General features: G+C 35.4%; 1 long non-coding RNA gene across 1 annotated transcript in view; it reads right to left on the bottom strand.

Moving 5' to 3' along the window:
- Nucleotides 1–1632: 1632 nt before the first annotated feature.
- The window catches only part of LOC120596994 (uncharacterized), a 34486-nt gene continuing 17870 nt past the window's right edge, over nt 1633–18248 (bottom strand). The window contains exons 3-4 of the long non-coding RNA XR_005651299.1: nt 3059–3123; nt 1633–2109 (exon numbers count right to left, since the gene is read on the bottom strand). This is a non-coding gene — a long non-coding RNA (uncharacterized LOC120596994). The remainder of the gene's footprint in view (nt 2110–3058; nt 3124–18248) is intronic.

Below are 18248 nucleotides of genomic sequence, written 5' to 3'. Positions count from 1 at the left end.
GCCACAAACACCTACAGAAAAAGAAAAACACATGCAGCGCAGTTCCTTGATCAAACATATTTTAAGGCACTTTTCTTTTTTCTGATACTGACTCATTTTCTGCATTGGGAAAAAAAAAATCCTCATGAAGGTTAGTGTCAAAATATCAAGGTAGGCCTGTGAAATAGAGAATCTCCACTATGAAACATCTTTGTCCTCGTGCAGAAGGATTCGTGGCTACAGAATAACGTGCAACATGCGATCACCTGGAGGAAAAGCAAAGAGAATAATTTTTTTCTACCAGCATAAAAGAAATCACAATGACATATGTCCAAAAAGTAGTCAGTTCAGTTTACCGAGCATTGATAAAGAACTTGGTGGTTTGGTTTTGGCTGTAGAACACTGATATTGATCTTCCTCCATTCAATATATCGATGAGTGGCTGGCTCACAAATTTATAATAAAATAAAAATTAATTGAATAAATTAATAAAATAAAAACATGTTTTAAAAAAGACTTTGTATTAAATTCTGGCTTAGACATGTACCTGATATAGAATGCTGGGAAATTTACATCTGTGAATATCAGATCCCTCATTGAAGTATTAATATCTATTGGACATGTCAAATGACATAAACCGAGTTTAAGAACTGAGGCCAAAAATCAATTTACTGCAAAGAAGGTAGTTCACAGAATCAGCTGAGGGTCTGGAGACCCATGTTGGGAAACAAGAAGAAATAAGGGGGTCCGGGCATGTGAGAACACACAATGAGACAAGGGGACTGCCTAGTAAGAGCCCCATCAGAATCACCACTGCCCCCAAGCACTGGACATTAAATGCTGCCACCACAATTAATTTCCACAGGTCCTTGATTCGCTGTGGATGTTTGGTCTAGAAGCCAAATTCCTGCCAGAAGCATCTGTTTGGTTACACTTAGATCAAATATCTCAGACCAGCTTCTGGAGAAGAAAGGTCTGGTCTTCTTAGCCACTTCAGAGGGAGGCCTAGACCAGCATTCCAACGAGAACCACACAAGGAGGATTTCTGAAACATAAACACACTGCATCTTTTTATAAGATTGCTTCAAGAATAAAAATTAGAAAACATCAGAATTTCATAGCACAATTTGCTTTAATATGAAGTAAAGAAAAAGTATTTATTAAGTAGCATCTATGTTGTCAAGAACAATTATACTTAGCAAATCAGTTGAAGGGAATGATTATATACACACACATACACACACACATATAAATGATATAAATCACAATTACATAATTTATTTATACATAAAATATATATTACATAATATAAATCTGTAGTTTGTTATTTGGATGACATTAAGGTTTTATCTTTTCTACTTTACTGGCAATAAAGTAGTCAATATGGTACTACCTGTCCATAGAGGTTAGGGACCTCCTAATGTAGAAAAGGCATGAATAGAAGTTAAGAAAGGCCAAGTGTGGAACAAAATAGAATATATATATTATATATGTATATATAATATATAATCTTTGTGGGTTCATATAATCCTATTTCATTTAATGGGTTAAAATTCCTTACCGTCATTTTGAGCAGAGACTTTTTTTTACATATTATATTATATTAAAATATAATTGTTTGTTGAGGTATAACAACTAGATTAATTATGGAGACATTGCCGTGTTTTAAATTAACAGACTAAAACAAGACAAATATGGGGTATGATCAAGAGACAATAAATAATGAATAAGACTGAAGAAGGGGGTGCTGGAAGTACCCATCTGCCTGGATCCCTTTCCCAGGGAGAAGAAGGCTCTGCATGTTGAGCCACCATATGCCAGCCATGAATACAGCTGTAAGCAGGATTTCAATGTGTGTCAGAACATACCTAGTGGCTCCAGGTGTGGTAAAGAGTAGCCTAAGCAGAGAAATGCAAAAATAACACTTCATGTGCACAGTTAGATGAAGAAGTAACACCTACCTTCAGCCAAGAGTTTTCAGTTGCTGGATGGACCATTTTGGGCACCTATTGGTGCCATTCAGGAAGCAGATAACTAGGACATTCTAAAATAGATGCTAATAAAAGCCAAGGATTGAATTCAAAATAATCCACTGGAGCAATCACTGAGAGACAGACAGGCCATTTCTCCCTGTCAAGAGTTTTAAGGAAACATAGGTGAGGCAAGAGTTATTTCTGACTGAGATGCCACCATGGACAGGAGAGCAGGAGAGGGAGAGCTAGATGTCCTGCCAGTGAGTGCTGGGTGGTTCCAAAACATGCACTAATCAGGACATACTTGGAGACTTTTAAACATTATTTGAATATGATATACATACAGGAAAATGCCCACATTATAAATTCATTGCTCAGTGAGTTTGCACAACTGAGCACAACTTTGTATCCAGCACCCAAACCAAGAAACAGAACATAATCAGCACCCTGAAAGCCCTTCTTGTGCCCCCTTCCAATTGCTACCTCTTTTCTCACTAAGAGGAACGTCTTACAGCCTGAGTGAATTTGCCCTTATTTACATTTTATAGAAATGGAGTCATAGAGTACATACTCTTTTGTGTTTGCCTTTTCTTGTTCAACATAATGTTTGTGAGATTTATCCATGCTGTTTGTGTCAATGTAGTTGCTTTATCTTCAATGCTGTGTAATAGCTTACTGTGTGAATATGCCACAATTTATCCATTCATTCTACTGTTGATGGATATTTAGGTAATTTTTAGTTTAGAGTATTATAAATAAAGCTGTCATGAACATTCTAGTATGTGTCTTTTGGTGAATATGTGTACATTTCTGCTTAGTGTCTATTGAAAAATAGAATTATTAGACCATAGCTATGCTTTAGTAGACACTGACAAACAGGGAATACAAATCTCTATTCTGACCTGCCCACACATACTTAAAACACAAAGGTTAATGATAACATTTATCAATAAATTTAGCTACATTCTTGGAAGTAAAAAAAGAATGGCATTAGGAAGTAGCATTACTTCACATAGATTATAATGACTTCACATAGATTATAATGAAAACATTGGGAAGCAAACATAAGAATATGATATAAGAAAACAAAGATGAAAAATTCTTACCTCATAAGAGGGATTTCCTTGAATTTGCAGACTTTGAAATCCTCATTTTTGTATCTCCATAAATCCTGATAGAGAAAATGAACTCATGAAATGTTTGCTGTTTGTAAAATGCTTTTTTAAAAAACCCATGATTTTTATTATGTCATTTAAATTTTTTAATGACTACACACACACAAACACAGATTTTGAAAGAGAGAGAGAAAGTGAGAGAGAGAAAGCCGAGGTTTAACAAAGAAAAGCAACTTATCTATGATGAAAGGAAATGAAAACTGGGAATTCAAATCTATTAGTACCTGCCATCAAAATTCTGCGAGTCAGTAATGATACTTGGCACACTGTTTCGTAGAAGAATAATTAATGAATTATAATCAAATGACTGTTTCATTTGCATCATATAACATTAAAATAGCAGTGAATTTTAAGAAATCAGGAAAATTTTACAAGGAACATTTGGAATTTTTCTCTGCCAGCCAAGGGATATGAAATATGGTGGATGTTATTCAAATTATATTCACTGACCATCTACTCTGTGCCCCAAATCATACTGAATGTTCTGATCAACAGAAAAGAGATCTTACGGCATTTTCCAAACCCAGAAGTGCTAACACACAAACCAACGTTTTTACAATTTGGCTATGAAAATAAACCAAAACCACTAAAGTTCCAAATGAAAGCACAAGAGTGGAAAATAAACAATTAATAAAACAAAAAAAGAGAACTTCGAGTATTTCACATGAGACAGCAAGTTCGGAGAGGTTTCAAGTTCGGAAGGTGAGACCCCTGTGGGCGGCATATATGAAAAAGGACTTACAAGGGAAGTAAAACTGGTTTTAGAGCTTGAAGAGCAGATGGAATGTGAGTAAGTATGTAGAAGTTGAAGAGCACATTTCAGCTAGAGTGACAATATGACCAAAAGTGGGGAGGTAAAGGTGCACGTGGCTCTTCAAAGGAACATGAATAGGACTCGTTTGGCTTGAGCAAAGGGTTGAGGCCAGTTTTATGCAGCAGTTACTTAATCCAAAGCCAAGGGAAGATGACAAACCTTGGAATGTGCGGCATTTTTATTACTATCAGGGTTTAGGGCTGAGGTAAGCCCAAGTTTCTATGAGAACTGTGGCAGCATTGCTGGCACACCTACCTTTGAAAACTGTCTTTAAATGTGAAAGTTCATCCCAGAAGCTGGAAGGCTGTCACTGGGGCTGGGTCACCCAGATCTATGACATGACAGACACGTAATCAGCCACTGATGGCATGCAGCTCTGGGAACTTGTTGTGTCCTTCAGGGCAGGATGTGCATGGAATAACAAGCATGAGATGTAGGTGTAAATATGGCAAGAGAGATTTAGCTGGGAAGATTATCCATCTGAGAAGGTAGGCCAAGGGCAGTCATAATATCCTTTAAGTGCATAAAAGGGTGTCATAAGTTTCGGAGGAAGAGCCATTTCAAGTAGGAGGAAAACTGAGCTAGATGAGAAATAGAAGGGGGCAGAGTACAAAACATTTAGTGGACTTAAAGATCCACCACCTGGGCAAAGCGTGATTATTCATTTTGCAAGAAAAGTTTCCTGAGCATTTAACAGAAGAGCCATTTCAAAGTTTAACCTTTCAAAAAGACTCCATCTTACATTTGAAATTAAAAGGAAAATATATAATACTATTTATTTACACATACTACTTAGAATAAACATTATTCTTAATGGCCAGAGTTGGGTAACTTAATGTTCTCGCACTGGAGGGATAAAACAATATTTCTCTATATTTTAATAGACTCCTCATGCTATAAGCCCCATATATAATCAGTGTTGCTCTTAGAACAAAGATTTTGGGAAGAATATGACTTAGAGTGTAAATAAGGAGAGAAACATTAACCATGGAATATGTGCTATGCTGAGCAAACACATGAGAGCTGACAAAATATACCTCCTTGAGACTGGTCACGTGAAGATATTTAAGTTTCAGTTTAGCGGGGTTCTTGGTGATTGCTTAACAACAGTATATGAATCATGACTTGCAGAAAGTTAATGTTGCTATTTTATTTGGAAAAAGTACTTTAACATTCCTAAGGGGAATTTAAATCTTAATATTGCCAAGTATAACCAACACTTTCCCAGACTTCTGTAGCCTACGGCTAAAAACAAGGACACGCTGATATTGACATCCCAGTGCTGTTGGCTCATCAGCCCCAGCTGGCCTTAGCGTCTTCGTCCTCTCAAATCTCCTTATGCTCTGTCCCCAAGGTCTCTCTCAGAAGGTCACAGGGACAAATCTATACCATAGATGCTTGCTGCCTCAAGCTTACTTCGGTGGCCACCTTAAATGTGCTAACATCTCCATGAAAACAGCTTTCCCGTTTGCATGCCATCTCCTTGGGCTGCAGAGGCCTATAAAACCATTGAAGTGCCAAATTAACTTGTTCCCTTAAACTTTCATGAGGCTGAAGAAAGAAAGCTCCCCAATTCTAGACTTCAAGTTAGCACTGTTTTGAGTCCAACTTTCATAATGTCTTTTGTGAAAAAGTTCCTCTTGCTTTCTTCCTTCAGAAAGCCCAAACGTCAGTCTTTGTGGTCGAAGTAGAAGACAAATACAAACCTCTGCATTTCCTGTTTCTGCCCCAGAGACTTGCACTCAAAACTTACTCTTTACCAATTCCCAACAGCACCATCTCCCAATTGTTTACATCGACTCATGCTGAAGGCTTAGAGTATTGTAGACAAGACCAAACTTTCTTTCCCAGTACAAAACTTTCTTTCCCAGTTTAGTTTTAGCCAAAATGCCCCTGCTACATGAGAATGTGTTCATCACAGTACCTAAGCCTTAACTATTTTCGAAGTATGCACAGTTTACAACAGAGCAGAAACAAATGTGCTTGCAGTCTATGATATTCCCCACCTAGGGATACATGTACATTATCCATGCTGAGAACAGAAGCCCATCCATGGACCTGATATGAGAACCTTCACAAGGTCTAGAATGGCAGGCCTGAGAACTCTGTCCTCCAAACATCTCAGCTGACTCAGGAAACTTGGCACTCATACCGACTCACTGATCATTTAGTATCTTGGGCAAGATGCCTAGTTGATCTTTTTAATGTAGTTAGATTAGGTACTTTTAGGTTGCTCCCAGTATCAATTTTCTTGGTCTAGAGGCTTTTTATAAAGCATTTTCCCCACTTTTAGCATTTTTACTTTGATAGTGCAGAAGAATCAAAATGCTTGTACTGAAAAGTGTTAAAAACAGAGTCACACAAAGATAAAGCATCAGAAAACAGAAACCTTGCCAGCATAAAGCTAGTGAAATGCCCTTGGTATCTAAGGGACAATCGCTTCTTTAAACATGAACAACAAGGTCCTGCCAGAAATTCAGCATCTGCATTTTTTGTGGTCCCCTTTCTCAGAGATTATTATCTTTGGATCTTCTTTGGGTGGGTGGTCCCTTGTGCATAGTGGAGACTGTTGATTCTGCTGTAGGACTTGACTTAAAATGGCCACAGGTTTGGTATTTTCAGTACTTGTTGCAAATTTCCATTCCTAAACACCTCTCTGTTTTACTTAATCTCCAAAAGGAAGTTTGGAGTCCTGACGGTAAATTTCTCTTTTAAATAGGAAATGGCTGGTGGTCCATTTGAGGAGAATTAAAGTACAATATCAAGGCAGCATTCTCTTTGTTGCAAAGAACAGGAAAGTTCTGGACCTTCTCTGAGGATACTAGTTCCTCTTAGTTGTGATACCATGAGAAGAATTTTAGATACCAATCTAAGCGAACTAAACTCCAGTTTCCCAAAAGTTAAAAGGCTTGGCTGCAGAACAAAATCCCATGCCCTTTTTTTTTTAATCTTACATGTACTCTCAGGATATCAGATAACTAAATTGTGAATGAGACAGAGTCGACTCACTCTAAAATAGAGGTTTACAAACTGCAGCTCCTGGCCCAGGTTGAAGCTGCTACCTGTTTTTGTCAATAAAGTTTTATTTGGAACACACCACATCCATTTGTTTAGGTATTGTCTGCAGTTAATTTCACAATCAACCAGAGTTGAGTAGTTTCAACAAAGACCGTGTATCTCACAAAGTCTAAATTATATACAATATGTCCCTTTACAGAAAAGTTTTGCAAACCCCTGTTTAAAACAATTTCATCTGAAGATTACTAGAAAACAATTCTGTAGTTTTGAAAACTCTAACCTCTGAACCACATTTAGTTATGTTTATTGTATTTAGAATAGTGTCACCTAAGCTGAGGCTCCTGGAATACCCTCTTAGTTCTGCAGAATGTTACTAGATTTAACAAAAGAAAAAGGGAATTGAGATCAAATAAATGTGGCAAATGCCAGAATAAGCCAAGCGACACAGATTTATTTTAGGTAGCCCTTTTCAGGTCATTTAATGTGCTAATACATATGACAAGCCTACGAAAGGGAGTTAGATTATATACTTGGCCTTAGCAAACCTTTTTTTATGGGGCATCTCATAGAGTTAATGTTCAAGAACATATTGTGGGGAAAATGACTTGTTTAGAGCTGGCAAATTTAATAATAGTATATCGGATCACACCATCTATGTGTCTTCAAGAATGTTTAACTTTAAGAAGAATAAGTTAGTTGACAGGAGAAAGGTAATTACTACAGGTTATACAATTCCCTTGGGTTTACATAAAATTTAACTCTTTGAGTAGGTTAGCTCCTCATCCAGAATACTTTAGCAACAATGTTATGCTGATGACATCATTATAATGACAGAACAGGGTAGAACTCCATGTACAAAACTTCCATTTAATGCAGCAAAATTCTCAGGCCCTTTCTTCACCCCCAAAATATTAGAAAAGCAAAAAGTCTATGAGACAAGTGTTCAAATCACAGTCCCCAGTGAACGCAGCTTACTTCTGACCTCCAGTGCTTAGTATGGGAAGGTTATGTGGGCGTCAAGAGGTCTAGAAAGCATTATGTGTCCTTTGGGGAACATTACAAGGAACAATGGAAAAGTTCCTGAATATCAGGAAATGTTTTCTCAAGATCAAGATATGTATTGGTATGTGGGCGAGATTCCAAAATACTCTATTGCTCGAAACGTTTCAAATTCGACTGCTAGCTGCCAGTGCCAGTTTTGTCAAAGGGCAATTTCAGTACTGTGGCACACAGTGTCCTAACTGCCTAACTAACTTAGTCTGCTGAAGTTAAGATTGTTTTTCCAAAGGGTTTTTACCACTAAACATATTTTTAAAATTCCCGCTGACATTGCCACCTACTTGTCTAAGAAACTTATTGATAATAAGCTAGGTAATTTGTTTACTGTAGTCAAGGACTACAGTAAACTAAATAACTAAAGAAATTACTCCACAGTCCAAAGTAGATTTGGCAACTCTAGTAAGTAACTTTCAGGTCAGGGAGAGATCTGCCTGGTTGCTTGCAGGAGACTGAGCCTTCATCAGGCTGATGCTTCTGCAGTCATCTAGGTCTAAGAAGGAAAGCCACCCTAGCTTAGCACTGGGCAGGGAGTAGAGTGGTTGAAAGGCAAGGCTGATCACAATTGATTTGAAATTGTGAGATTTCTCACTATGATACTTTGTAAACATTCGAAAACATGCACAGGGGGAAAGGCCTTACTCAGGGATCCTATGTCTAGTGTTCATTATATAATAGTCCTTGGTTGAATGCTATAAGGAGCCTTCCCTCTCAATGATTGGCACCCCACAGCCTTCCAGAATTGATAAACACTGTAACTTAGGACTTCAAAAACTAACAAGAGAGATTGTTTGGGAAGAACCAAAATAATGACATCGACAAATGAACCTTAGCCAGAACAGTTATAAATATTAATTGTAATAACGACCACTAATTCTTGAACCCCCAGCAGACTATTATTGACAGTACTTTCATTACATTATTAACCATAATAGTAACCTATAAAGTAAGGATGAAATGAATAAATCTATTCACACAGGAGGAAACAGAGTCTCAGAAGTTGGTTGTTTTGCCTTAGGCTATGTATGATTCAAATTGAAGTCTGTCTGCTCGAAGACCTAAATCCTGTTGCCTTTTTTTTATGAACTGAATCTTATTTAGTTCCCTCTCACTAAGAACTGCCTACTGTTCAGAAGCTCACAATCAAATCTTTGCTGAATAGAACATTCATTTAGTAAATATTTACCGAGGGCCTGCTGTATGTCAGGCCATGTGCTTCGTGCTGGCGGTTATAATATTGAACACAATAGACTTCAGTCATGTGAGGAGGGATCGATGCTTAAAAATAAATTCTTATAATATATATTATATCATATCATATCATATCATATCATATCATATCATATTATCTTAATTATATTATAGGGTACTAAGTGCTTCAAAAGAAATAAGCCAGGAATGAAGGACACAGAATGCCAGAAGGGAACGCCCCTGGAGAAGCTACCATCTGAGCAAAGACTTGCAGGAGATGAGAAAATGAGCACTGGGAATATCTAGGGGAAGAGTGATCTCGGCAGTGGGAACAGCAAAGACAAAGGTCCTGAGGTGCGAGCATGATTACCATATTTGATCCAGAACAAGGAAGGCAGAGTGGCTGGAGATGACAAGCAGAGAAAACAGCTGGGCAGTGCAGAAATGAGCCAGGCAATTAGTTTCCTTTCACACTGAAATGCATAGGCCCTTGGCTCCATTCTCTTTGGCCACCTCTCCACTACAGGTGAGTAACCTTTCACTCTTCTAAGCTATCCTTGCCTATCTGCTGGCACTACAGTTAATATGTCTCACATATATTTTTTCTTTTATTTTTTTCTGTCTTGGTTGCACGGATATCTTGCAACAGCCTGCACACAAATAATTCTAAGATTTTTATCATTGATCTCTCTCTCCCCTTCTCTCTTTTCCTATCTTTTCTCTTAGGACTCAACCATTTGTATTTGCGAAGGGGTTGGGTATTTAAATTCGGAAGGAAGTTCTAGGCTTTGTCAAAAAGAGATTAGTTTTCCGTGGTTCCGGTTCGATAAAGTCCCTCTGCTTCCATATCTCTGGAAAGGAATGGTACTTGCCATCCCCACCCCATCTTTGCTCACCTCAGAAACACAGTTTATTTTTAACTTAACCTTATAAATGTCAGCTGATTATTATTTCACAGTTATGATCTGGTAGTCAAACATAAGTCTCTATAATTAGCACATGAAAAAATAATAATTTCCCTTGGTAGCAGAAGCTATTCTTGCCCTTCCTATATCCTTCAGAACCATAGGCTAACTTCCAACTGCCAATATCTGCATCTCTGTGCCTAAGGGCATGGACTCCCAGATATGCAGAAGGCACTTCCAGCATATGCAGACACAGGGCAGGCTGGAGTCACCATACAATTCATTCCCTAAGGAGTGGCCCCCACATATCACACTCAGGAGTTGCTGTATTAATACACCAGGTTCATTGCCTCTTGGTAGAGATAAATTGAGATCAATTGGAGCATGTACCTGCAAGATTAAACTCATTCACTCAATGTGGTAAATGATTTAATACTTTATCCTTTATTGGCCTCTTTCTTTCCTGCTATCAATTCTTTGCTCCCTTACTGTTATATCCTACACCCTCCAAGTTAGTTACTTGTTTTTGAATTCTCTTCTTAGCTCTGGACAAATCCAAACTAAGGCAAAGTCCCACTAATATTTAGATTATATAAAAACATATATTACTTGAATAAAGACATTTAAAGACATTTTCATTTGTTGGGAGAGTTAACTACTACTTTTCATTACCTAAACTATTCATCTCCCAAATAAATAACTGAAATCTAACCATAAAAATAAATATGAATAAATTAGAATAAACCAAAGATGCTTGAATCTGGATATGCTGTATCTATTTAGGAAATGCTGGTCAGAATATATGTAAGTTAGATGAGTGCTCTTAACAATACTGGAAAATAGAGGTTTTGTTTGTTTGTTTTACAAACTGAATGATTACGGTCGAAGACAAAGCTATAAAGAGCAAAATACTGAAGAAAGAACAATTTGGAGCAGATAGACCTTGATGCTTTGCCTGGATCCTAAACATTCCAAATGGGTCATTCTGGGAAAATTTTCTAAGATTTCTGAGTAACTTAGGAAAGATACATTTCCTCATGCAGTGATTAAATCAGACAATGTACATTAAGTGCTTATTGGAGGCCTTGGTTATCTAGCAAGTTCTCAATAAATGTAGCATTCCTAAAAAGGTCAGGTGGGTTTTATCCAGGCACGCGAAAATTCCTGAATCATTTCCCAAACCATTCCACAACCACAACTTTCTTGATGTCACATAAATCGCTAATGATACTTATTCTAATCTGTGGTTACTCAGACTGTGAATGTGTTTCTACATACAGACAATTCACATTACTTAATGGTAGTAGAGAAGTACCCTAGTTAAGGTAAAGCATTTTATTATTCCCAAAGTAATTTACAGCTATGTTTCTCTTGTTCTCTACTCTAAACTCAATCAAAACCTTTGAAGCTGACCAAAATTTGTAGGCATTTTGTGATGGGACTAGAGGATATGGCCTCCATCAGAGATGGATTTAGAGATAAATTGGCAAGTAGTTTTCAGTGTCTGCATTCCCAGCAGTTGACTGAATCCCGATATGGAGTCCTGCTTCATGGGTTAAGCCATGCATGGCTTCTCCTTCGCTCTTTCTAGCACAGCCTCATCTCTAAGTAATTAGTTCCCATCTTAGTTTTATTCTATAGACAATTAAGGTTCTAGTAATTGGAAGAAAAACATTTAAAAGAGATTGATTTATTTTAATTCTATCAGGATTATGTAATGGTTAAGGTCATTTAATACAATGAAAATTTTGATCTGGTTTTAGCTTTAAACTTGAGAATATCAGATACCAAAACTATAAGCTTCTTAGGAACACACTGGATGACAAAACATGCTGATTATTTCTCGGATGCTTTCTGTGAGTATTAAACCTCATACATTGAAATTATGTGGAGCCTTCATGTTGGAAATTATAAAGTATCATGATAAGGGGCCTTTGCTGATTTATTTATACATTTGTGGTTTTTGGAACTTACCATTATTGGCTTTGGCTTTCTCTGTGGAGGTGACTGGGCTTAGCTTCTCTGCATATGGCTCTCATAAGCATGAGAGTGCAAGCCCAGTACACAATGGTCTCCAAGCTGAGGTGCCCCTGCTTTCACCCCCTCAACCCCCAGCTCACACAATGAATTGCTTCCTTCCTCTCTCAGGATGGCCCTGGATAACAAGTCAGACTCGCTTTCTTATTATCTGTACTGCCTTAAAAACCCTCTTCTAAAATACTTTTTACTCTTAAGTATTTACAAGTAAATATTCCCCTTTTACCCTCAACTAGAATTCTTTCCAAAGACCCTGAACTCTGTGTGAATGTATTAGTTTGTTACAGTTACCATAACAAAATACTATAAACTGGTGGTTGGGTGAGGGACTTAAACAAGAAAATTTATTTTCTCACAGATCTGGAGGCTGGAAATCCAAGATCAAGGTGCCATCAAGGTTGGTGTCATTCTGAGGCCTCCATCCTTGGCTTGTAGATGGCAGCCTTCTCATTGTCTCTGCACATGGTCTTAATTTTTTTTGTGCATTTCTTTGTGTGTCCTAATCTTCTCTTCTTATAAGAGTACTAGTCAAAGAGGATTCCATTTATGAGGATGATCACTTTGTAAGGTATATAAATGTCTAATCACTATCTTGTACACCTGAAACTAATATATTTTATGTCAATTATAACTGAAAAAATAAATTAAAAAAAATAAGGTCACTGGTCAGAAAAGGTGAGAGCCTACCCTAAGATCCTCATTTTACCTTAATTACCTTTTTAAAGAACCTATTGCCAAATACAGTTACATTCTGAAGTACTAAGGGTAAGGGCTACAAAATATGAATTCTGAGGGGACACAATTCAACCTATGACAGTAAAATTTTCATTTTTCATTTTATCAGCTTTATCAGTTGCTGCTACAATGTGAAAAGCTACATTTCTCAGAAAATTCATGGCAAAAAAAAAAAAAGAAGAAAGAAAAATCAGTAATTGTTGCTTATTTATATGAGTGCAGGAATTTATTTATTATTTTGAATTTTTTAACATTGCTTTCATTTACAAAATCCCATCTTTTATGAGTACTGCAGCACATAAAGGGCAGCACATAAAGAGAATCAGCGTGCAGGTTCTAGCTGGAATAATTTGAATTCCCCTATCTGTGTCAGTGACTTCCAGAATTCAGTAAGGGCTGCTGGTTGCAACTGACAGGATTTTGAGATGCTCACTCTATTTTAGTATTTACTACTAAGTGAAATTGTGAATTTTTTAAGACTCTTATTAATCCCTTTGAGACCTAACCTCTCATCTTTGGCTGGTTTTTCTTATGATTGGTCTGGATGGAAGAATCAGCACAGGAAACCAAGAATTAAATATGTTGAGCTCATCTGAAAAGCAGAAATCAGTGAATCCTTGTACATTTAACCTTCATTAAAAATATATGAACATTTTAGTTTGCCAAATAGATGACCAATTGATAAAGTCTAAAGACATCCTTAATCACATTTTTTTAATGTTCTTTAAAGAGATGTCCCAAATCTATTTTCTTATAAAGTACTTTATACTGAATTCTTTGCACTCAGTATATTGGGTTAGGTTTATCTAAACTCATCTGCATGTTAAGTTATTTATTCAACAATCTTCAAATGCTTTCCCAGCTCTAAAAGTGGTGGGTCTGATTTGGAGATTGCCAAAGATATTGGAAAGAGCTCCTGGGAAAGGTGGGAGTCTCAGAAGCTAGAAAGATGTTATAAGTTTTAAGAATATTGTTCATATATCATTTTAACATAAATTTTATTAAAGTCATGATTTGAATTCTAAGTATAATTCCACTTAACTTTTAAAAATGTAAATAGTGAATTATTTTGTTTGAAATAATCTCAATTCATATTTTTCAGGTCATAAGAAGTTTTTATTTTTAGAAGTTATGGCCAATGCAAAACATTTGAATTTTTTAATTAAAAAAATACATTATTTTTAAATCAAAACACTGCAGGAAGGCATAAAGTCATAAGTAACTGGTTTATTTTTCTTGCTGCCCTCCTCATCATTTCAACTTAAATCCTCTCAATTTCTTGCTCCAGATGAAATCACTGGTAATGATTTCTTCTATGCCACTACAGATATGTCCTATGAATATACATATATATCTTTTTAGGCAAATGAAAGTACACTTTGCATAGAGTGCTATGAGTTCCTTTATAAGCATAATTCTAAATATATTCTATATGCTTGCAAAGTTTATCTACTGTGTACATCTCTAGATGCATCAAATGGTACTCACATTTTGAATTTTGGAAACCAAAACTGTCCTCTCTATTCCACTACATACTTATTAGAATGATTAATATCCAGGAAAAAAAAAACTGTCAATATGAATTGCTGATGAGGATGCAAAGCCACTCTAGGAACTCTAATGCAATCCTGGTCGGAATGTAAAATAATACAGCCACTTTGGAAGACAATTTGGCAGTTTCTTACAAAGCTAAACAAAGTCTTACTATGAGATATGATTGTGTTGGGCATTTACTCAACAAATTTGAAAACATAAATTTATGTGCACGCAAAAACCTGCAAATGAAAAAACATGTGAATGTTTACAGCATCTTTATTTAATTTTTAATTAGCCCAAACTAGAAGCAACCAAGATGTCTTTTAATTGGTGGATAGATAAACAAACTGTGGTACAAAGGATAAAAATAAATGAGCTATCAAATCACAAAAAGATATAGGTGACTCTTAAATGTATATTACTAAGTAAAAGAAGCCAATCTAAAAAGGCTACCTACTGTATAATTCCAAATACATGACATTCTCAAAAAAGCAAAACTTCAAAAGAATATAAAAATTCAAAATAATTACAAACAATTTATGTAGGTTTTCTGTCAAGGAAGTGAAACATAACTCCCAACTCTTTAAGTGTGAGCTGACCATAGTGACTTCTTCCCAAAGAGAACAGGATGAGAATGGTGAGAAAGAGAGTGATTTTATAGTGAAGTAACATCACAGATCAACATCAATAGTGACAGCTTATGTTCCTAGTATGTAACCTTGATATGTATGATATGTTGAAAAAGGCACTTTGCCTCTACAATCTTCCTTCTATGGCTGGTCTGATCATGAGAGAAACATCAGACAAATTCCATTTGAAGAACGTTCTACCAAATACTCTTCAAAACTCTTAAAGCCTTTAAAAACATAATGATGTTTTGGTCAAGGATGGATTGCATATATGATGATGGTCCCATAAGATAATAATGGAGCTGAAAAGTCTCCTAGTGCTGTCATGGCACAATACATTATTCATGTGTCTGCAATGACGCGGGTATAAATAAACCTACTGAACTACCTGTCCTATAAAAGTATAGCAATACAATTATGTATTATTATCATAATACTTGACAATGATAACAAAGGACTATGTTACTGGTTATATATTTACTGCACCATACTTTTTACCATCATTTTAGAATGTACTCTTTTTACTTATTAAAAAAGAACAGATTGCTATAAACCAGTATGGTATGTTACATGAGGCAGCAGCTTCATATGCCTCATGTTTATTTCTTGATCGCATAATTTTCTCTTGTGCTTGATTTAATCTCATGTTGTTTCGTACAGTAACATACTGTACAAGTTTGTAGCCTAGGAGCAATAGGTTATACCACATAGTCTAGATGTGAAATAGGCTATACCATCTAGGTTTGTGTAAGTGCATCCTGTGATGTCATACAATGACGAAATTCACTAACTACACATTTCTCAGAACATATCCCCATTGTTAAGTAGTAAATGACAGTAAAATAGCCATTGATGAGATTTGTCAGGAGGATAATACCTAATCTATAGAATGCCCTTTGTATGATATCCCTAGCCAAAGGATTACTTGTAGTAAATAAACACTGGATCTACAGATTTTGAAGCATGTCCCTGAAAAAATGCCATACAAACAAATCAGCTTTCTGGACTATAAAATGGAGATGTTTCATAGCTTAAACATTCTCTGCTATGTGAATTAAGCCAACAAACCTCACTTAGTGAATCTTTTATTATTTTGGGCTACATGTTCATGTCCAGTGTCAGAAGGAAGGCCCCAGAGAACCATATGGGATGTTTCATTGTTCTCTCTACTTCATCTAGAGTTTGTATGATTACCTGTATCCTTGAAATTATTAGTAAAGCCTGATACTGGATAAAATCTCTGATTTGTGTGAGTCTGATTGACAATCTAATCCTGTAGTTTAGCTCAATATCCATCGTATTAAACCTTCCAAATGTTCTTTGTCTATAAATCCCCTCTCTCACATCCTGATTTCCTTTCCAGGTCTTCTGTCCTGCTATAAAACATAATGAATTCATTTCAATCTTGCCATAAAGAAACAGACTAATTCACCAAAAAATGAGGCTCTATAGTATGAATTCAGTAAATAACCAATTTGCTAAACTGACCTAATTGACCTAATTCACCTTACTTTTAGGAACATTTAAAAATATTATGTTATTGACTGTACTGAATAAATATTGTTCCCCTCTTGAATATTCAAGAATGTTCTATATAATTTAAAATATATTTATTATGAAAAAGAATATGCCGGAATTCAAGAGAGAATTAAAGCACTTAATGTTAGTTAACTTTTAATAAATTAAACATTTTTTAAAATAATGGTATAATATTCATGTACCTAACTATACAAGGAAAATATTCATAATTACCAAAACAGATCATTAGAAAATTGGAATATTTGGTCAATTAAGTGAATTTGTATTTTGAAAATTGATCCCTTAGTGAAGTGATTCACAAGAAATTTCATTTTCAGCAAAACAGTCATTAGGTATATTGATTAGCTATAATTCTGGGACATTTGCTTTGCCCTGAGTTTCATAATTGCTATTGTGAGAGTCTTATGGTGAAAAATCATTTCTTATTAATCAACAGTCAAAGACTTACTTTCATTTGATACTTGAGAATTTTAGAAATAATTGCAACTGCTGAAAGTTCATGGCATATTGTGACTTATACTTGAAGCTTTAACCGAAAGTGTATAAACATTGTTTGCAATATTGTAGAACTTAGCTGTATAACCCATATTCTAAAATTTTAAATTATTATATGTAAAATTTTTTAAATTCTAAATTTAATGATATGTGGGTCCTTTACATTCAATAGCTCATTTAAATCTGACAACAATTCTATCATAAAGGAAGAGCTGCAAATTATTTTTAGGTTAAAAATGAGAAAATTGACATTAGTGAGTTTAAATGATTTTCCCAAGGCTCTTATCAGTGATAGCATAAGTCCAGCTTTCTGGAGAATTTCTCATGATTCATAAACCTTTATATTATTTATTATTATAAATAACATTATACGAAACCATTCGTTATAATTCATTTTAATCAAGAATTAAAATATTTTGCTATTGTAGAAGTATTATACATACAGAAATTCTGTAAAGCTTATGTACAATAAATAATAAAATGAACTCATATGTCCCCATAGCTAAACTTTAGAATAATAAGATCATATATACTTTTGAAACTCCCTGTGTGATACTCTAATTACATTCCTTTAATTTCCCTAACAAATATCTTGACTTTGAGTTTATTCTTATTTTTAATTATATTTTACCATTTGTTTAGTGTTACTATTTTCTAAATTTATATGAAAAGATTTATACTGTGTGTATTCTTCTATGACTTGTTTTTTTACGCAAGTATAAGCCTCTGAGATTCATCCATGTTAATGTTTCACTGCAGTATAGTTTTCTCTGAAATACCATCATTCGCATTTATCTCTTTTTATCGTTAATATGTATTGCAGTTGTTTTCAGTTTGGGATTAAAAAATATTTGTTTGCTTGTTTGCTTTTCTATCATGAACTATGAAAATTCTTATCCATGTGGTGGTGTACACAGGTACAAGAATTTCTACTAGGATTTTTAGAGTGTCATTTGAAGAATATGCTCAGAGTTCTCACTAAAGACCATAGAAAGTAACAACATTTATAAATGTGATAAAATAAATTCTTAGATTATATATATATAAACAGATACTAGACAAGAGGATTGTAACAAAGAGATGCATTAATGTTCGAACAAGTATCTCATCTGACTTTTTTGCACTCGTCAGTGATACTTGGCGTATAATGAAAAATGAATGTGACG

Source organism: Pteropus medius, unplaced genomic scaffold (assembly GCF_902729225.1).
Source record: "Pteropus medius unplaced genomic scaffold, Ma_sr-lr_union100, whole genome shotgun sequence".
Classification (NCBI taxonomy): Eukaryota; Metazoa; Chordata; class Mammalia; order Chiroptera; family Pteropodidae; genus Pteropus; species Pteropus medius.
This window is presented reverse-complemented; position numbering and strand designations above follow the sequence as displayed.